Source organism: Microtus pennsylvanicus, chromosome 13 (assembly GCF_037038515.1).
Source record: "Microtus pennsylvanicus isolate mMicPen1 chromosome 13, mMicPen1.hap1, whole genome shotgun sequence".
NCBI lineage: Eukaryota > Metazoa > Chordata > Mammalia > Rodentia > Cricetidae > Microtus > Microtus pennsylvanicus.
Genome location: NC_134591.1, coordinates 22,844,216 through 22,858,945, shown reverse-complemented (window position 1 = coordinate 22,858,945; position 14,730 = coordinate 22,844,216). Strand labels below are relative to the sequence as shown.

At 39.8% G+C, this 14,730-nt stretch overlaps 1 protein-coding gene across 6 annotated transcripts in view; it reads right to left on the bottom strand.

The window, feature by feature from the left end:
• Cntln (centlein) overlaps window positions 1-14,730 on the bottom strand; it is a 248,432-nt gene that overhangs the window by 222,306 nt on the left and 11,396 nt on the right. The gene's annotated exons all lie outside the window — the stretch shown is intronic.

Sequence of the window (14,730 nt, the reverse complement as noted above, 5' to 3'; positions counted from 1 at the left end):
TGGCTATGGGAAGTAGACAAAGCTGCCAGAGAGAAAATTGAGATCTTGGGGGTGGGGTGGGATGGGGGTAAGGGGAGATGGGGAGAGAAAAGGGAGAAGGGGAGGAAGGGGGGAACTTGGAGAAAAAGGAGGATTGGGATAAAGGAAGGTTGGATAGGGGAGCATGGAAGCACAATTCTTAGTTAAGGGAGCCACCTTAGGGTTGGCAAGAGATTTGAACCTAGAATGGCTCCCAGGTGCCCAAGCCGAGGTCCCCAGTTAATTTCTTGGGCAGCTGGGGATAGGCAACCTGAAATGACCCTATCCTATAGCAATACTGACGAATATCTTGCATATCATCATAGAACCTTCATCTGGTGATGGATGGAGATAGAGACAGAGACCCACACTGGAGCACTGGACTGAGCTCCCAAGGTCCCAGTGAGGAGCAGAAGGAGGGAGAACAAGAGCAAAGAATTCAGGACCATGAGGGGTGCACCCACCCACTGAGACAGCGGAGCTGATGTATTGGGAGCTCACCAAGGCCAGCTGGACTGTGACTGAAAAAGCATGGGATAAAACTGGACTCTCTGAACATTGCGAACAATGAGAGCTGATGAGACGCCAAAGACAATGGCAAGGGGTTTTGATCCTACGTAATGTGCTGGCTTTGTGGGAGCCTACCCAGTTTGGATGTTCACCTTCCTAGATATGGACGGAGGGGGGAGGACCTAGGACTTACCACAGGGCAGGGAACCCTGACAGCTCTTTGGACTGGAGAGGGTGGGGGAAAGGAGTGGGTGGAGGGGGAGAAGGGTGGGAGGAGGGGGAGAAGGGTGGGAGGAGGGGAAGGGAAATGGGAGGCTGGGAGGAGGTGGAAACTTGTTTTTTTTCTCATTTTCTCAATAAAAAAAAGACTTAAAAAAAAAGAATAGTGTAACACATGTAAATAAGACACATAATACACCACACTGAATTATCAAGGAGCATGCTAACACATACACAAAAAGCACTTTACAAAAGGTTCTCTCATTTTTAAAACAATCAGAAAAAAATGAAAAGAAGATTCTTCCATATTATAAAGTCTATATTAACACTCTCACAGTTAACACATAAGCAGCAAAAACACTGAAAGCTTCTCTGTAAATCTAGAACAATACAAAGACAAATGCCTCTCACTTCACTTTATTATACTACTGATATTCCTAAACAGAGCAGATAGGCAGGAAAAGAAACAAATTCATTTAAATGAAAAAGAAGTAAGTAAAATATTCTATGGCATATTCTTACTTAGAGAAAACCTTGGAGTCTCCTTAAAAAAAAACACTTCAGAAAAAAACAAATCAGTAAAGTCTTAGGATACCAAAAATCAATATATACATCATGTATGTTTGTGTACATTATCAGCATAATCTCTAAAAAAGAAATCGAAGCAATCTCATTTATATTACTGCAATGGTTAATCTTGACTAGTTCAACTCAAAGGGATCTAGAATCTACTAACAGACTCTGGTCAGGTCTATGAGTGAGTTTCTAGGAAGGATTAACTGAGAGAAAGACAGGTTCCAAAGGGTCCAGATATCTTTGTCTTTGCTTCCTGCTAGTGAGAAAGTACGCCTATTGCTGCTGCTGCATGCTCTACAGACAGCAGACATCAGCCTATTCAGTCTTCCCTCGGGGACTGAAGACCAGCAACTCCCCAGGAACCTCCAAGACTTAAGTGTCAGATTGGTATGGTAGATGCATCTTCATACTGCTACCAGGTTCTCAGTATATGGAAAGCCTTTATTGGACTACAAGTCCTTATCAAGGAAGGAAATCTAGAGGAGTTCCCTTTACAATAGATAACATTCTCTCTGCTCTTCTTCAAGAGAACCTGCTAGGAGAGTACAAGTACTGCTGAGGAGCAGAAACACTTAGGAATGAGCTTAAGAAGAAGGTGAATACTAGAGAACAATGATGAATACGCCAAAGAAATACAAACAGTTGGAAACTGATCTCATTATCATGGAACCAGAATAATAATTACTTTTTAAATGCCCTTACTACCCAAATCAATCTACAGTTTCAATATTGATCTTGTCAGAGCTGCAGTGGAAGTTTTCACATAAAAATAAAAAGTAATCACAAAGGTTCATATACAAAACAGAATCCTTGGGCAAGAAAAACAAAGCCAGAAAGATCACACTTCCTGTTTATTAATTCAATCACAAAGTTATGGGAGTCCAAATAGTATGTTACTGACATAAGCACAGATACACAGATCTACAGAATAGAACAGTAAATACAGAAGTGAATCCATATATGAACAAAAACATCAGCTAGTTTTTGACAAAGATTATACAATCAAAAAAAGATAAACTTTTAAATAAATTGTGATGTTGGATTCCCCTCTGTATGTTGTGATTACCATTAATGAATAGAGAAACTGGTTTGGCCTGATTGGGTAGAACAGAGCTAGGTGGGGAAAACTAAACTGAATGCTGGGAGGAAGAAGACTGAGTCAGGGAGAAACCATGTAGCCCTACCGGACAGAACTTTACCTGGTAAACCACAAGCACATGGCAATACACAGATTAATGAAGATGGGTTGAATTAATATATGTAAGAGTTATCCAATAAGAAGCTAGAGCTAATGGGCCAAGCAGTGAATTAATTAATACAGTTTCTGTGTGGTTATTTTGGGAGTCTGGGCAGCTGGAAAACGAATAAGGAGCCTCCTCAAAACAAAATTGTGATAGACAGACTGAAAATTCCAATAATTAAGAATAAAAGGTCTGTGGGTAAAAACACTTGTGTAAGCCTGATGAGGAACAAAGCTAAAGGGAGAAGAAGAGAGCCAACTCTTCAAAGATGTCTCAGACTTCCACACTTACACTATGGCATTTCCACACCCACTGTATCATATGCACATACAATGACAATTAATTAATGTTTCTAAGAAAATAAAATTGAACCACACAGAAAAATCAATGTAAAATGTTAGGTGGAAAGACCGCTCACTGGTTAGGAGCACTTTCTGCTGTTGTAGAAGATCTATCAGGTTCAGATCTCAGCAAATACTTGTCATTTCACAACCATCTCTAACTTCAGTTCCAGGGGATCCAAGACCCTCTTCTGATGTCCATAGATACCAGGCATACATGTGGTGCACATATATACATGCAGCCAAACAATAACACATAAAATAAAAAATTAGTTTTTAAAATGTAACTCAAAATGGATTAAAGGCTTAAGCATAAGACACCTAAAAAAGATTACAAAATCCTTCAAGAAAGTAATAAAAATTATTTAATAGTGGATTAACCATGATTTTTTCTAGTTTAATATTTATTTTCAATCATATACGTAGAAACACGGGTAATTTCAAAGGAATTTGCACCAGAAATCTGTTGGAACAGCAAAAAAGAGTTGTCATACATTAATAGCTTGTCATTTCTAGCAGTTTCAGTATTACCCAAGGTTCTAAAATTACTCCAAAAGGGGGTGGGGTGAAAATGAATGGCAGACTATAGTATTTGAATATGCATTCCAAACACGCTTGTATCAACCCTTTGTGGTTCACCTCATCATCTGATAGAATCAACATACACATACACAGAGAGACAGACAGACAGACATAAACAATGACAGAGAGACAGAGAGAAACTATCCCCCTATTCCACTGTAAATTACCACACCGCACTGTACTCTGCTCCCGATCATAATCTTTATTAATAGCTATGGCCATCACGTCTAGGTTTCAAATAGAGATGCAGGCATGTTAGCCTAGAACTTAGGAGATGAAGCATGAAAAGTGTTACAAGTTTAATACCAATACTTTCTCTTAAACTAAAATAAGATTCAAACGATGAAATCAAAATAAGAAAATAATCATAAATAGTATACAGAGTATAACAAAATAAATGATAATATGATTATTATATTAAGGTTCCTCTAGAGAGATGAACAGAATAAATATTATGAGCATATATTACAAAGAGGATTTATTAGATTGGAATATATAATATGGGTTGGTTAGTCCAACAAAGGCTGTCTGCGCATGGGAGAAGTCAAGAACCTGGTAGCTGTTCATGGCACTAGATCATTGGATATCTCAGCTGTCCCAATTGGGCACTGAAGACCTGGAGAATTCCAGGAGAAATGCTGGTCTTCAATCTATATTGGAAGGCCAAAGAAAGTAGATTTCAATGTCAGCCAAGGATGGAATCAGCAGCAACAAGAACCAGAAAGGAACAAAACAGACAGGAAAAGCAGCACTTTATATGTGGGTTGCCTGCCAACAGAGGTGGGGTGCTTCCTACTTGGATAGAGGGTCTTCTTTGCCTCAGTAAAGTCTTTCCAGGCAATATTCTTATAAACCCATCTATGGGAGTATCTCTTAGTTGATTCCAGATCCAATGAAGCCGACAACCAAGATTAAACCATCACAGTTGTATATGACACCTATTCAATAAGTAGTTAAAAATATGCAAAGTATCGTGTAAAAAAGCACCAAGCTAAACTATAGTGTGGCATTCCCTCAGGACATGAGCAGACCATCAGCCATCGAGATGCTGTGGTAATCTAGAGCATACCTTGACCAGTAGTCATAGCAAAGGAACAAAGAGAAGAATACGAGATAGCTATGCCTGTGGTGATGGCTGTTGACACCCCTCACAGGAGGAGGGAGTAGGTCACTAGACGTTCACCAGAGATTCCTGGTCCCACTCTCTCTTGCCCCAGCTGCACAGGGTCTTTGTTAGAAAAAAAAAACTGGCTGAGTGTGAGAACTCTTCAGTGATACATGAGTGCAAGGCTTCAGTCTAAGGATACAGTAGAACACTAGACAAATGACAGACCCCAAGAAAGTGTCCTATCTAAAATGTGCTTTGGCAGCAATTGTTCATTTTAAAAGAAAAAGAAAAAAGATAAACTTACATATCTATGTTCTAGTTTCCTTTCTGTTCCTGGGATAAACACCATGAGCAAAAGCAGCTAAGGAAAGGAACCAGTTTCTTTCAGCTTACACTTCCAGGTCACACTAAATCATTGAGTGAAATCAGGGTACAGACTCAGTCAAGAACTGAGGCAGAATCATGAAGGAATGATGCTTCCTAGCTCACTCACTGGATCATGCTCAGCTACCTTTCTTGTACAGCACAGCCCCTCCTACCCAAGAATGCTCCACCCACAGTGAGCTGGAGGCTAAACTCTGTGTCAATCATTAGTCAGGACAATCTCTCACAGATGTGACCATAGGCCAATCTGTCTGGGCAATTCCAAAACACGGTGGTCTGAAATTCTCAGATACCTCTCAGTTGTGTCAAGTCAACAATAAAAATTCATGAGTACAACCTACAATCAATAAGAAATTATATTTTCTACAAGCACATAAGCAAAATCTACTATATAATATTCGATATTTGTTTCATATCATTGTTATTGAGAAAATCGAAAGTATATTTTCAATGATACAATAAACTTCTTACTACTTAAATAGAATTTTAATAATATTATATGTCTCTATTTAGAAATAAAAAACACAATATTAATATCTTTATCACAATGTTATCAAACTCCATTATAAATTGTCCATAACCATGCCTTTCCACTAGGTAGCAATCCAAATGGCTAAATGAAGAACTTCCTCTCACAGTGTCTGGCAATGACATTCAGTTAATAATTTTAGCACTGTTCAATATATGACCCTGTGTATACTTCTCCCAAGGCCCAAAGTTGTTCTCTTTGCAACATTTGGTATCTCCTAGGTGCTTGAACAAACAACTAAAAATTTCCTCCAGATCTCCATTAAATTAATCACAAAATTACAACTGACTACCTCTAGCCTGAATTTTACACTTTTCTCCCCTTTTGTGTCTTACATCTTGCTTTGTTTCAAAGTGAAGATGCAAAACAGACTGATTTTTGAAAGAGAAATCAGTATGATGTTCACAGCTGAGACAGAGCCCAGAGAGAGGATTTGGAAGCTAAGGGCCCAGAAGAATTGCTAGGTTTGAGTGACACTGCCGACGAGAAAGGGGCTGAACTTGGGGATTGATTTTCTGTTAGAAAAGAGGCTGAAAGGTATCAAAGATTCCCCTCAAGATGTGAAATCTGGAGAAAAGGAGGAAAATAGCATGTCTGGGCAGTAAAAAAAGTTAGGCAGCAAAGCAACTCCAAAAGGAAAGTTGGTTATGCTCTTCACACAACATATGAGGTTTGAAAGGCTCCACATGAATCAGAAACGCCAAAGCAATGAGTGTATGAAGATGTATGTGGGAAAAGCCTACAGCAGAGCGCTCAGACCTAATGCACACAGTAGAAGAAATGCAGTCAGACTATATGTAGATAGATTCATTCCAATGAGCAAAAGAGCAAAAGTAACGAATGTTTGAAAGTAATATTATATCCACGGTGTGGCACAAATGGGAACATTATTAAGTTATTGATGTGTGTGTGTGTGTGTGTGTGTGTGTGTGTGTGTTGGCAGAACTAAGGATTATCTATAAAGCACTGCACATGCTAAGCAATCACTCTGCCACTAAGTTATATCCTCAGTCAGTAGAACTCTTGATAGCAACTGTCTGTAATTTTTGATATAGTGTTTAGGTAATCTACTGCTGAATCAAAAATCATCCAAAATTTAACAGTTTAAACAATAAGCATCAAGTGATGAACTTTGGACGTAACAGTATGAAAAAGTTCCTCAAATTCGCTTCACAGTGAAATTGGTGAAAGCTATAACACATAAAATATAATCACATAAAGCTTCTAGAAATAGTCCTGGGCAAACAACAAATGAAAAAAATTCATCTATTTAAGAAAATATAGAAAATTAAATAAAATATTGAAAGCAAGGGACTATGCTGGAACTGCATCAAGAGGGTTCCCTCACTGGGCCATTCCAGCTCAATAGTATGGGGAAAATATCCAAGGTAGCTGCAAGCTAACAACAGCTCCCCTTCTTCCCACATTTCTCAACCTGCTCCAGCTGGTGCTTCCTGATGCCAAGGCCAATCAAGGTGCAGTCAGGAAGTGTGGATTCCACCCATCTACCTGCCCCTGTCTTATGGCATAGTCCGTCTGCTTTGGGTCAGCATTTGAGACTCAAGAAGAAAAGAAGGGAACTGAGGAGATGGCAAAGCTAGGAAAGTGAGGGTCAGGAAGGAATTGGAGGAGTGGGAAATGGACATGATCTAAATTCACTGCAATCATGGGTAAATTTAAAAATGAATAAACAAAAATGTTTTAAGAAACTGTTGGGCGGTGGTGGTGCACGCCTTTAATCTGAGCACTCGGGGACAGAGGCAGGTGGATCACTGTGAGTTCAAGGTCAGCCTGGTCTACAAGAGCTAGTTCCAGGACAGGCTCCAAAACTACAGAGAAACCCTGCCTGGAAAAACCAACCAACCAAACAAACAAAGAAGCAAAGATATTCTTCTTTCAAGGTTTGTAAAGAATTGTGCTTGGATTTTAATGGGCATTGAATCTAAAGATGACTTTGACTACGTTAATCCTATGGATTCATGAGTATGGAAAATCTTTCCATTTTCTGATACCTTCTTTAATTTTTTTCTTCAAAGATTTGAAGTTTTTGTCATATAGGTCTTTCACTTGTTTGGTTAGAGTTACACCAAGATATTTAATGTTATTTGAGACTATTGAAAAAGTGTTGATTCTCTGATTTCTTCCTCAGCCTGTTTATCATTTGTATATAGGAGAGCTACTGATCCTTTTTGAGTTAAACTTGTATCCAGTGACTTTGTCGTTCAACTGAGGAATGGATAAAGAAAATGTGGTAAATTTACACAATGGAGTAAAAATCAGCTGTTAAAAAAACAAGGACCTCAGGAAATTTGAAGGCAAATGAATAGATCTAGATAATATCATTCTGAGTGAGGTAACCCAGACTGAGAAAGACAAGTATGGTATGCACTCACTCGTAAGACATTAGCTGTAAGAGAAAGGATAACTATGCTACAATCCACAGACCCAGAAAGACAAGATAATAAAGAGGGTTGAGGATGGTACTCAGATCTCCTGTAAGAGGAAACAGAAGAGATTTCATGAGTTGGCTGAGGGTGAGTAAGGATGGGAAGAAGAGTGACCAGGTTGGGGTCTGTGGAGGGGGAGACTACTGGAAAGTGAGGGGTGAGGGGAGCATTCCAGGGCCAGGCAAAAACCTGGTATAAGAAAATCTCCCAGGGATCTACAAGAATGTCTTAACTAAGACTCCTAGCAATAGCGGATACCTAGCGTGAACTGGCCATCTCTGGCGACCAGATTGGTGTTTAACCCAACTGTCATCAGAGAGGCTTCATTCAGCAACTGGTAGAAACAGATACAGAACCACAGTCAAACATTAGGCAGAGTTCGGTGAATCCTGCAGAAGAAGAGGAGAAGAGATTGTAGGAGACAGAAGGGTCAAAGACATCAACAAGAAAACTCACAGAATCAACTCACCTGGGCTCATAGGGGCTCACAGTGACCAGGGAGTCTGCAAGGACAGATCTAGGCTCTCTGCATATGTTACAGTTCTATAGTTTGATCCTCTTGTGGGACTCCTAACAGTGAAAACAGGAACTGTCTCTGACACTTTTACAGGCTTTGGAACCCTACTTCTAATGCTGGGTTGCCTTGCCCAGCCTTAATATATAGGGAGCTGCTTAGACACCTTAATATATAGGGAAGTACATCTTGCCACGCCATGTTTGTTGCTACTCATAGGAGACCTGTCCTTTCCTAAACAAAAATGAAGGAGGAGTGGATTGTGGGTTGAGAACAGAGTGGGGGTTGGATGAAGAACTGGGAAGAGAGAAGGGAGGGGAAACTGGCCAGAATATAAAATAAGTAAATAATAAATTTATTTAAAAAAAAACAAAAATAAAGCAAAAAAGACAAAGAACCTTTAAAATTAGAAAGACTAAAAAGTTATTCTATTAAAGATCACTTAGAAAAGAAAAAAATGTAAAAATTTGTAATTTTAGAAGTAAATTTTTATTTATAAAACTGAAAATTCAGATGAAAAGCAGGACGTTAGTTCCTTTGTGGTGCCAGTGAAAGCAAACTGATGGCGCAGACGGCCTGAAGGTGGGCCACACAAGGGAGGGCATCCAAGGGCCCTGGTACTGCTGAAGGTTACTGCTGAAGGCTTCCTTTTGTGGCGTTTGATTATAAGGGGCATATGGAGGGTGGATCTTTGTCCTGACTGATAGATAGTTCATATAATCATTTCCTCTGCCGCACAATTCTCTTCTCGGGCTCCATCAAATTTTAAGCACATATATCACACGGATTACTGTTACAGGCTTCAGATGCTATCTGACATAGCTATTGGGTTGATGAGCCATTAAGGGGATGATGGTGAGAGATTGCCCCTGAAAGACACATAGAAAGAAATGTCTGTCTCTTAGATTAGATCATCTACAATGTCAGGGTCAAAGTTAGGGTCAGAGTACAGTTCACTTCTGTGGGGCTTTCCTGGTCCATTGGTAAATGGAGGTGTCTTGGCAGAGTGCTTTGAATGCCTTCATTTATAGAATCTCAGCTCACCCTTCTATGTCATAAAGGAAAGATATAACCGAAGGATGATATTAAATATACTCATTGTCATGGGAACCATTTCTTTCTATACCCTAATTTGTATTACAATCAGGCAAGGCTAAAGTACAATATGATATCACAAACTTTTAACTAATGATTGAGGCAAACCTGAGGGCAGAATCTGACAGAACAGCAGCCAGAGTTTCTCATGAAAACCTTCAATGAAGAGCAGAGGGGGAAAGTGGAGAGGAAAGGAGAAAATGGAGAACTTTTGGCCTGGTTCTCCCAAAAGGACTTCCCTGGAGATGGAAGGGCAGGACATATATTCCCAGGAATTACCTCTATGGAATCCCTTCTCAACACAGATAATGTTTTTATTTACCTTAGACAGACATAGTGACACTTTTGCTTCCTTAGACATAGGGCTGGTCCTCTATCACCTACGTCATCTTTTGTGCAGCTATGTTCCTGCACAAGCAGTGGCTTTGCGCATCCTCCAGTTGGAGAATGTGCTCTCTTCCCAGTGCACCTCTTGTGAAAGGAGCTGTTAACTAAGGTGGGCTCATTGCCTGCATGAGCAGTTTCAGGGATTAGGGGAGCTATGGCCAGAGTTAGGAGTCATGTTTCATTATAATCAGTAGAATCCAGTCCTGGCAGGCCAGAAAGTACCATCACCTGAGGAAAGGACCAGTATCCCCACAGTGTGGGCAGGAAATGGAAACCGGACAATCCGTAAGACATTTCCTAAGTGTGATACCATTAAAGGAGATTCTTTCCCAGATAGATGGAAGAATCAACCTGGTTTATTGTGGAAAGGCCAGGGACTAAGCCCTTGACTTCAGAATGAAAAAGACTAAAACATAGTGAGGAGAATTTTTAGTAGGAAGATAGGAATGTATTTTCTCACTTCCTGGTTGACTTGGCAAAATATAGTCCAGTGATCTGGCCAGAGTTGAGCATTTCCTGCTTCTTGGCTTCTTATCCAAAGAATTGGAAACTGGGAGCTTACTCCTAGCCCTTGTGATGTACCTGGCACCCTACCTGCATGTAGTATGCACACAATGTCAGTAGCCCCTCAAACTTTCACCTGCATCTGACTATCTGTGCTCTCATCTCTGAATGATAACACAGACAGAACCACGACCAATAAACTTAATAACAATCAGATCTAGACACTTTCATTCAAGTATATTCCCAATGAATCAAGTACAAACAGATGGGTCAATCTGACCAAAAGTGGCTTGGGGAACATGTACAGTAAAACAAACTGAGTTGTCAAGTGGACTTTCAGAGAGGATCCCTCATTTACCATTTTATACCTATGCATAGTTGGGTGTCCATATGAGTAAAGTAAGAGGCATATGGAAAGGGACATGAACAGTGGGAAAAATGAATATATGACCTAATTTATCATTCAAACTGAGTAACTCCCCTCACTTCGTTCTTCTAAATTCCCCTGGGTCCCCCAAAAGTACTCTTACTCGTGGGGTCTTCAGTCAATCTTGGTAGTAAATCCCTTTAAAATTTCTACTATCACTTAGTTACAAATAAAATTATCTTGTTTACTTCACAAATTTGTGAGTGTCTATTCAATGAGAGACCAAGAACATAGAAATGCTAAACCTAGGCCCCAACTACCACCAGTAATGATATTGTATAATAAAAAGCCCAGAGAAGGACAGCTATGCATTCCAGAGCTGTGGGGAACATCGCCCAGGAAAACCAAGATACCATCATACCAAAACAGCACAATTCGTGTAATTAATGGTAAATAATTAGTTGGGGTCAAATAATAGATCACCTTTCTGTATTCTATTAGACTTTAACATTCCTTTTTGAAAGATCCAGGTTGAGTGGCAGTTTGCACTTGTAAATGAATGAAAATATACTACCTAGAAAATATTTGCATAGTCATGACATTAGAAACTGCACTGATAGGTTTCCAATTTTAAAAATCAACTCAAAATTTAAGATATTTTGTAGTGTGATCTATGACCTACAACATCTGAATTGTCTGAAAAGTTTATCTTTAGAAAGATTCCAGGGCCCTTTGTTTGCGAGCTACCCAAGCAGCACGGAGTTTCTATCTAGGCACCAGGAGAGCCATCATTGGGGTGAGTGAGTGCAGCGGCAGCAGGGAACAGGGAACTCAGACGTTCCTCATCCCTCCTCCACTTCCTGGTCATCCTGCAGGGGCTATACTGCGCGATACCTCCTCTCTCTTCCTATCCCACACAGCTTACATCCAGAACCCCCTACCCCCTGTCTCCCTCCCTCCCTCCCCTCTTTGGTGGCATAGCACCTCCCAGCTCAGCCTCCTTGGGCGCTGGGACCGAACCCAAATCGGGAGGGCAAAAGGGAGGGCGGTAGTTCCTTTGTCTCCATAGCCTGCCTGCAGCAAGCAGGGTGGGCCTTTTGTTTGCGAGCTACCCAAGCAGCACGGAGATCCGATCTGGACACCAGGAGAACCATCACTGGGGAGTGACATCACTGGGAAGGTACATCAGTGGGCAAGAAGACCTGATCCTGTAATAGAAGATCCATTGGGGAGTATTCGGAGAAAGAGATGGGCAGGCACCAATGAAAGAATTCACCCAACAATCTGAAAAACAACATGAAACTACCAGAACCCAGCGACCTCACAACAGGAGGACATGAACACCTTAATCAAGAAGAACTAGAAAAAGCTGACTTTATGAAAGTGATAGAGGGCCTTAAACAGCATATAAAAAACGCCCTTATAGAAATGGATGAGAAGTATACCAGAAAGTTTAAGGAATTGAGTAAATCAGTGACTGATACCCTAGGAAACCAAGGAAAAACAATCAAGCACATAATGGAAACAATTCAAGACTTGAAAACTGAAATGGAGGCAAAGAAGAAAACACAAACAGAGGGCTGGCTGGACATGGAAAATCTAGGTAAACGAATAGAGACTACAGAAACAAGCATAACCAGCAGAATACAAGAGATAGAAGAAAGAATCTCAGATTCTGAAGATAACAGAGAAAATAAAAGCACTGATCAAAGAAAACAGCAAGTCCAACAAACTTTCATCACAAAACATTCAGGAAATATGGGACACAATAAAAAGACCAAACCTAAGAATAATTGGAGTAGAAGAAGGAGAAGAAGTGCAGCTCAATGGTTCAGATAATATACTTAATAAAATTGTAGAAGAAAACTTTCCCAACCTGAAGAAAGATGTACCTATGAAGGTTCAAGAAGCATACAGAACACCGAATAGGCTGGATCAAAAAAAAAAATCCCCTCGCCATATAATAATCAAAACACAAAGCATACAGAATAAAGACAGAATATTAAGAGCCGCAAAGGAAAAAGGCCAAGTTACTTATAAAGGTAAACCTATCAGACTTATACCTGACTTCTCTATGGAAACCATGAAAGCCAGAAGGTCCTGGATAGATGTACTGCAAAAACTAAGAGACCATGGATGCAAGCCCAGACTACTATACCCAGTCACGCTTTCATTCACTATAAATGGAGAAAACAAAATTTTCCAGGATAAAAACAAATTTAAGCAATACGTAGCCACAAATCCAGCCTTACAGAAAATAATAGAAGGAAAATCACTAACCAAGGAGTCCAACAATGACCAAAATAACTCAGACATCTAGAGACCCTTCACCAGCGCAACTCAAAGAAGGGAAACACACAAACCCTACTACTAAAAAAGTGACCAGAGTTAAAAACCACTGGTCATTAATATCAATGTCAATGGGCTCAACTCACCTATAAAAAGGCACAGGCTAAGAGATTGGATACGAAACAGGATCCAACATTCTGCTGTTTACATGAAACACACCTCAACCACAAAGACAGGCACCTACTCAGAGTAAAGGGCTGGGAAAAGGCTTATCAAGCAAATGGACCTAAGAAACAAGCAGATGTGGCCATACTAATTTCTAACAAAGCTGACTTCAAATTTAAATCAATCAGAAGAGATGGAGAGGGACATTTTATACTCATAACAGGAACAATTCATCAGAATGAAGTCTCAATCCTGAATATCTATGCCCCTAATATAAAAGCACCCACGTACGTAAAAGAAACATTACTAAAACTCAAGGCAGCCATCAAACCGCATACACTAATAATAGGAGACTTCAACACTCCTCTCTCACCAATGGACAGGTCAATCAGACAGAAGCCTAACAGAGAAATTAGAGAATTAATGGAGGTAATGAAGCAAATGGACTTAACAGACATCTATAGATTATTCCACTCAAAGAGGAAAGAATATACCTTCTTCTCTGCAGCTCATGGAACCTTCTCGAAAATAGACCACATAGTCGGTAACAAAGCAAACATCCACAGTTACAAAAAAAATATTACTAACCACCTGTGTCTTATCAGACCACCATGGATTAAAGTTAGAATTCAACAACAATGCTACCCCCAGCAAGCCTACAAAGTCATGGAAACTGAACAGTCACCTACTGAACCATACCTGGATTAAGGAAGAAATAAAGAAAGAAATTAAAGTCTTCCTTGAATTCAATGGAAATAAAGAAACAACATACTCAAACTTATGGGACACTATGAAATCAGTCCTAAGAGGAAAGTTCATAGCACTAAGTGCCCACTTAAAGAAAACAGAGAAAGCACATATTGGAGACTTAACAGCCCACCTGAAAGCTCTTGAAAAAAAAGAAGCAGACTCAACTAGGAGGAGTAGAAGACTGGAAAAAATCAAACTGAGGGCTGAAATCAACAAAATAGAAACACAGAAAACAATCCAAAGAATCAATAAAACAAAAAGCTGGTTCCTGGAGAAAATCAACAAGATTGATAAACCCCTATCCAAACTAATCAAACGGCAGAGAGAGAATACGCAAATTAATAAGATCAGAAACGGAAAGGGAGACATAACCACAGACACAGAGGAAATTCAGAGAATCATTAGATCTTATTACAAAAGCCTATATACCACAAAACTGGAAAATGTAAAAGAAATGGACACTTTTTTAGATAAATACCATATACCAAAGTTAAACCAGGACCAGGTGAACAATCTAAACAGACCTGTTGGTCGCGAAGAATTAGAAGAGGTTATCAAAAACCTCCCTACTAAAAAAAGCCCCAGGACCAGATGGTTTCAAAGCAGAATTCTACCAGAACTTCCAAGAAGAGCTAATACCTATACTCCTTAATGTATTCCACAATATAGAAACAGAAGGGTCATTACCAAATTCCTTTTATGAA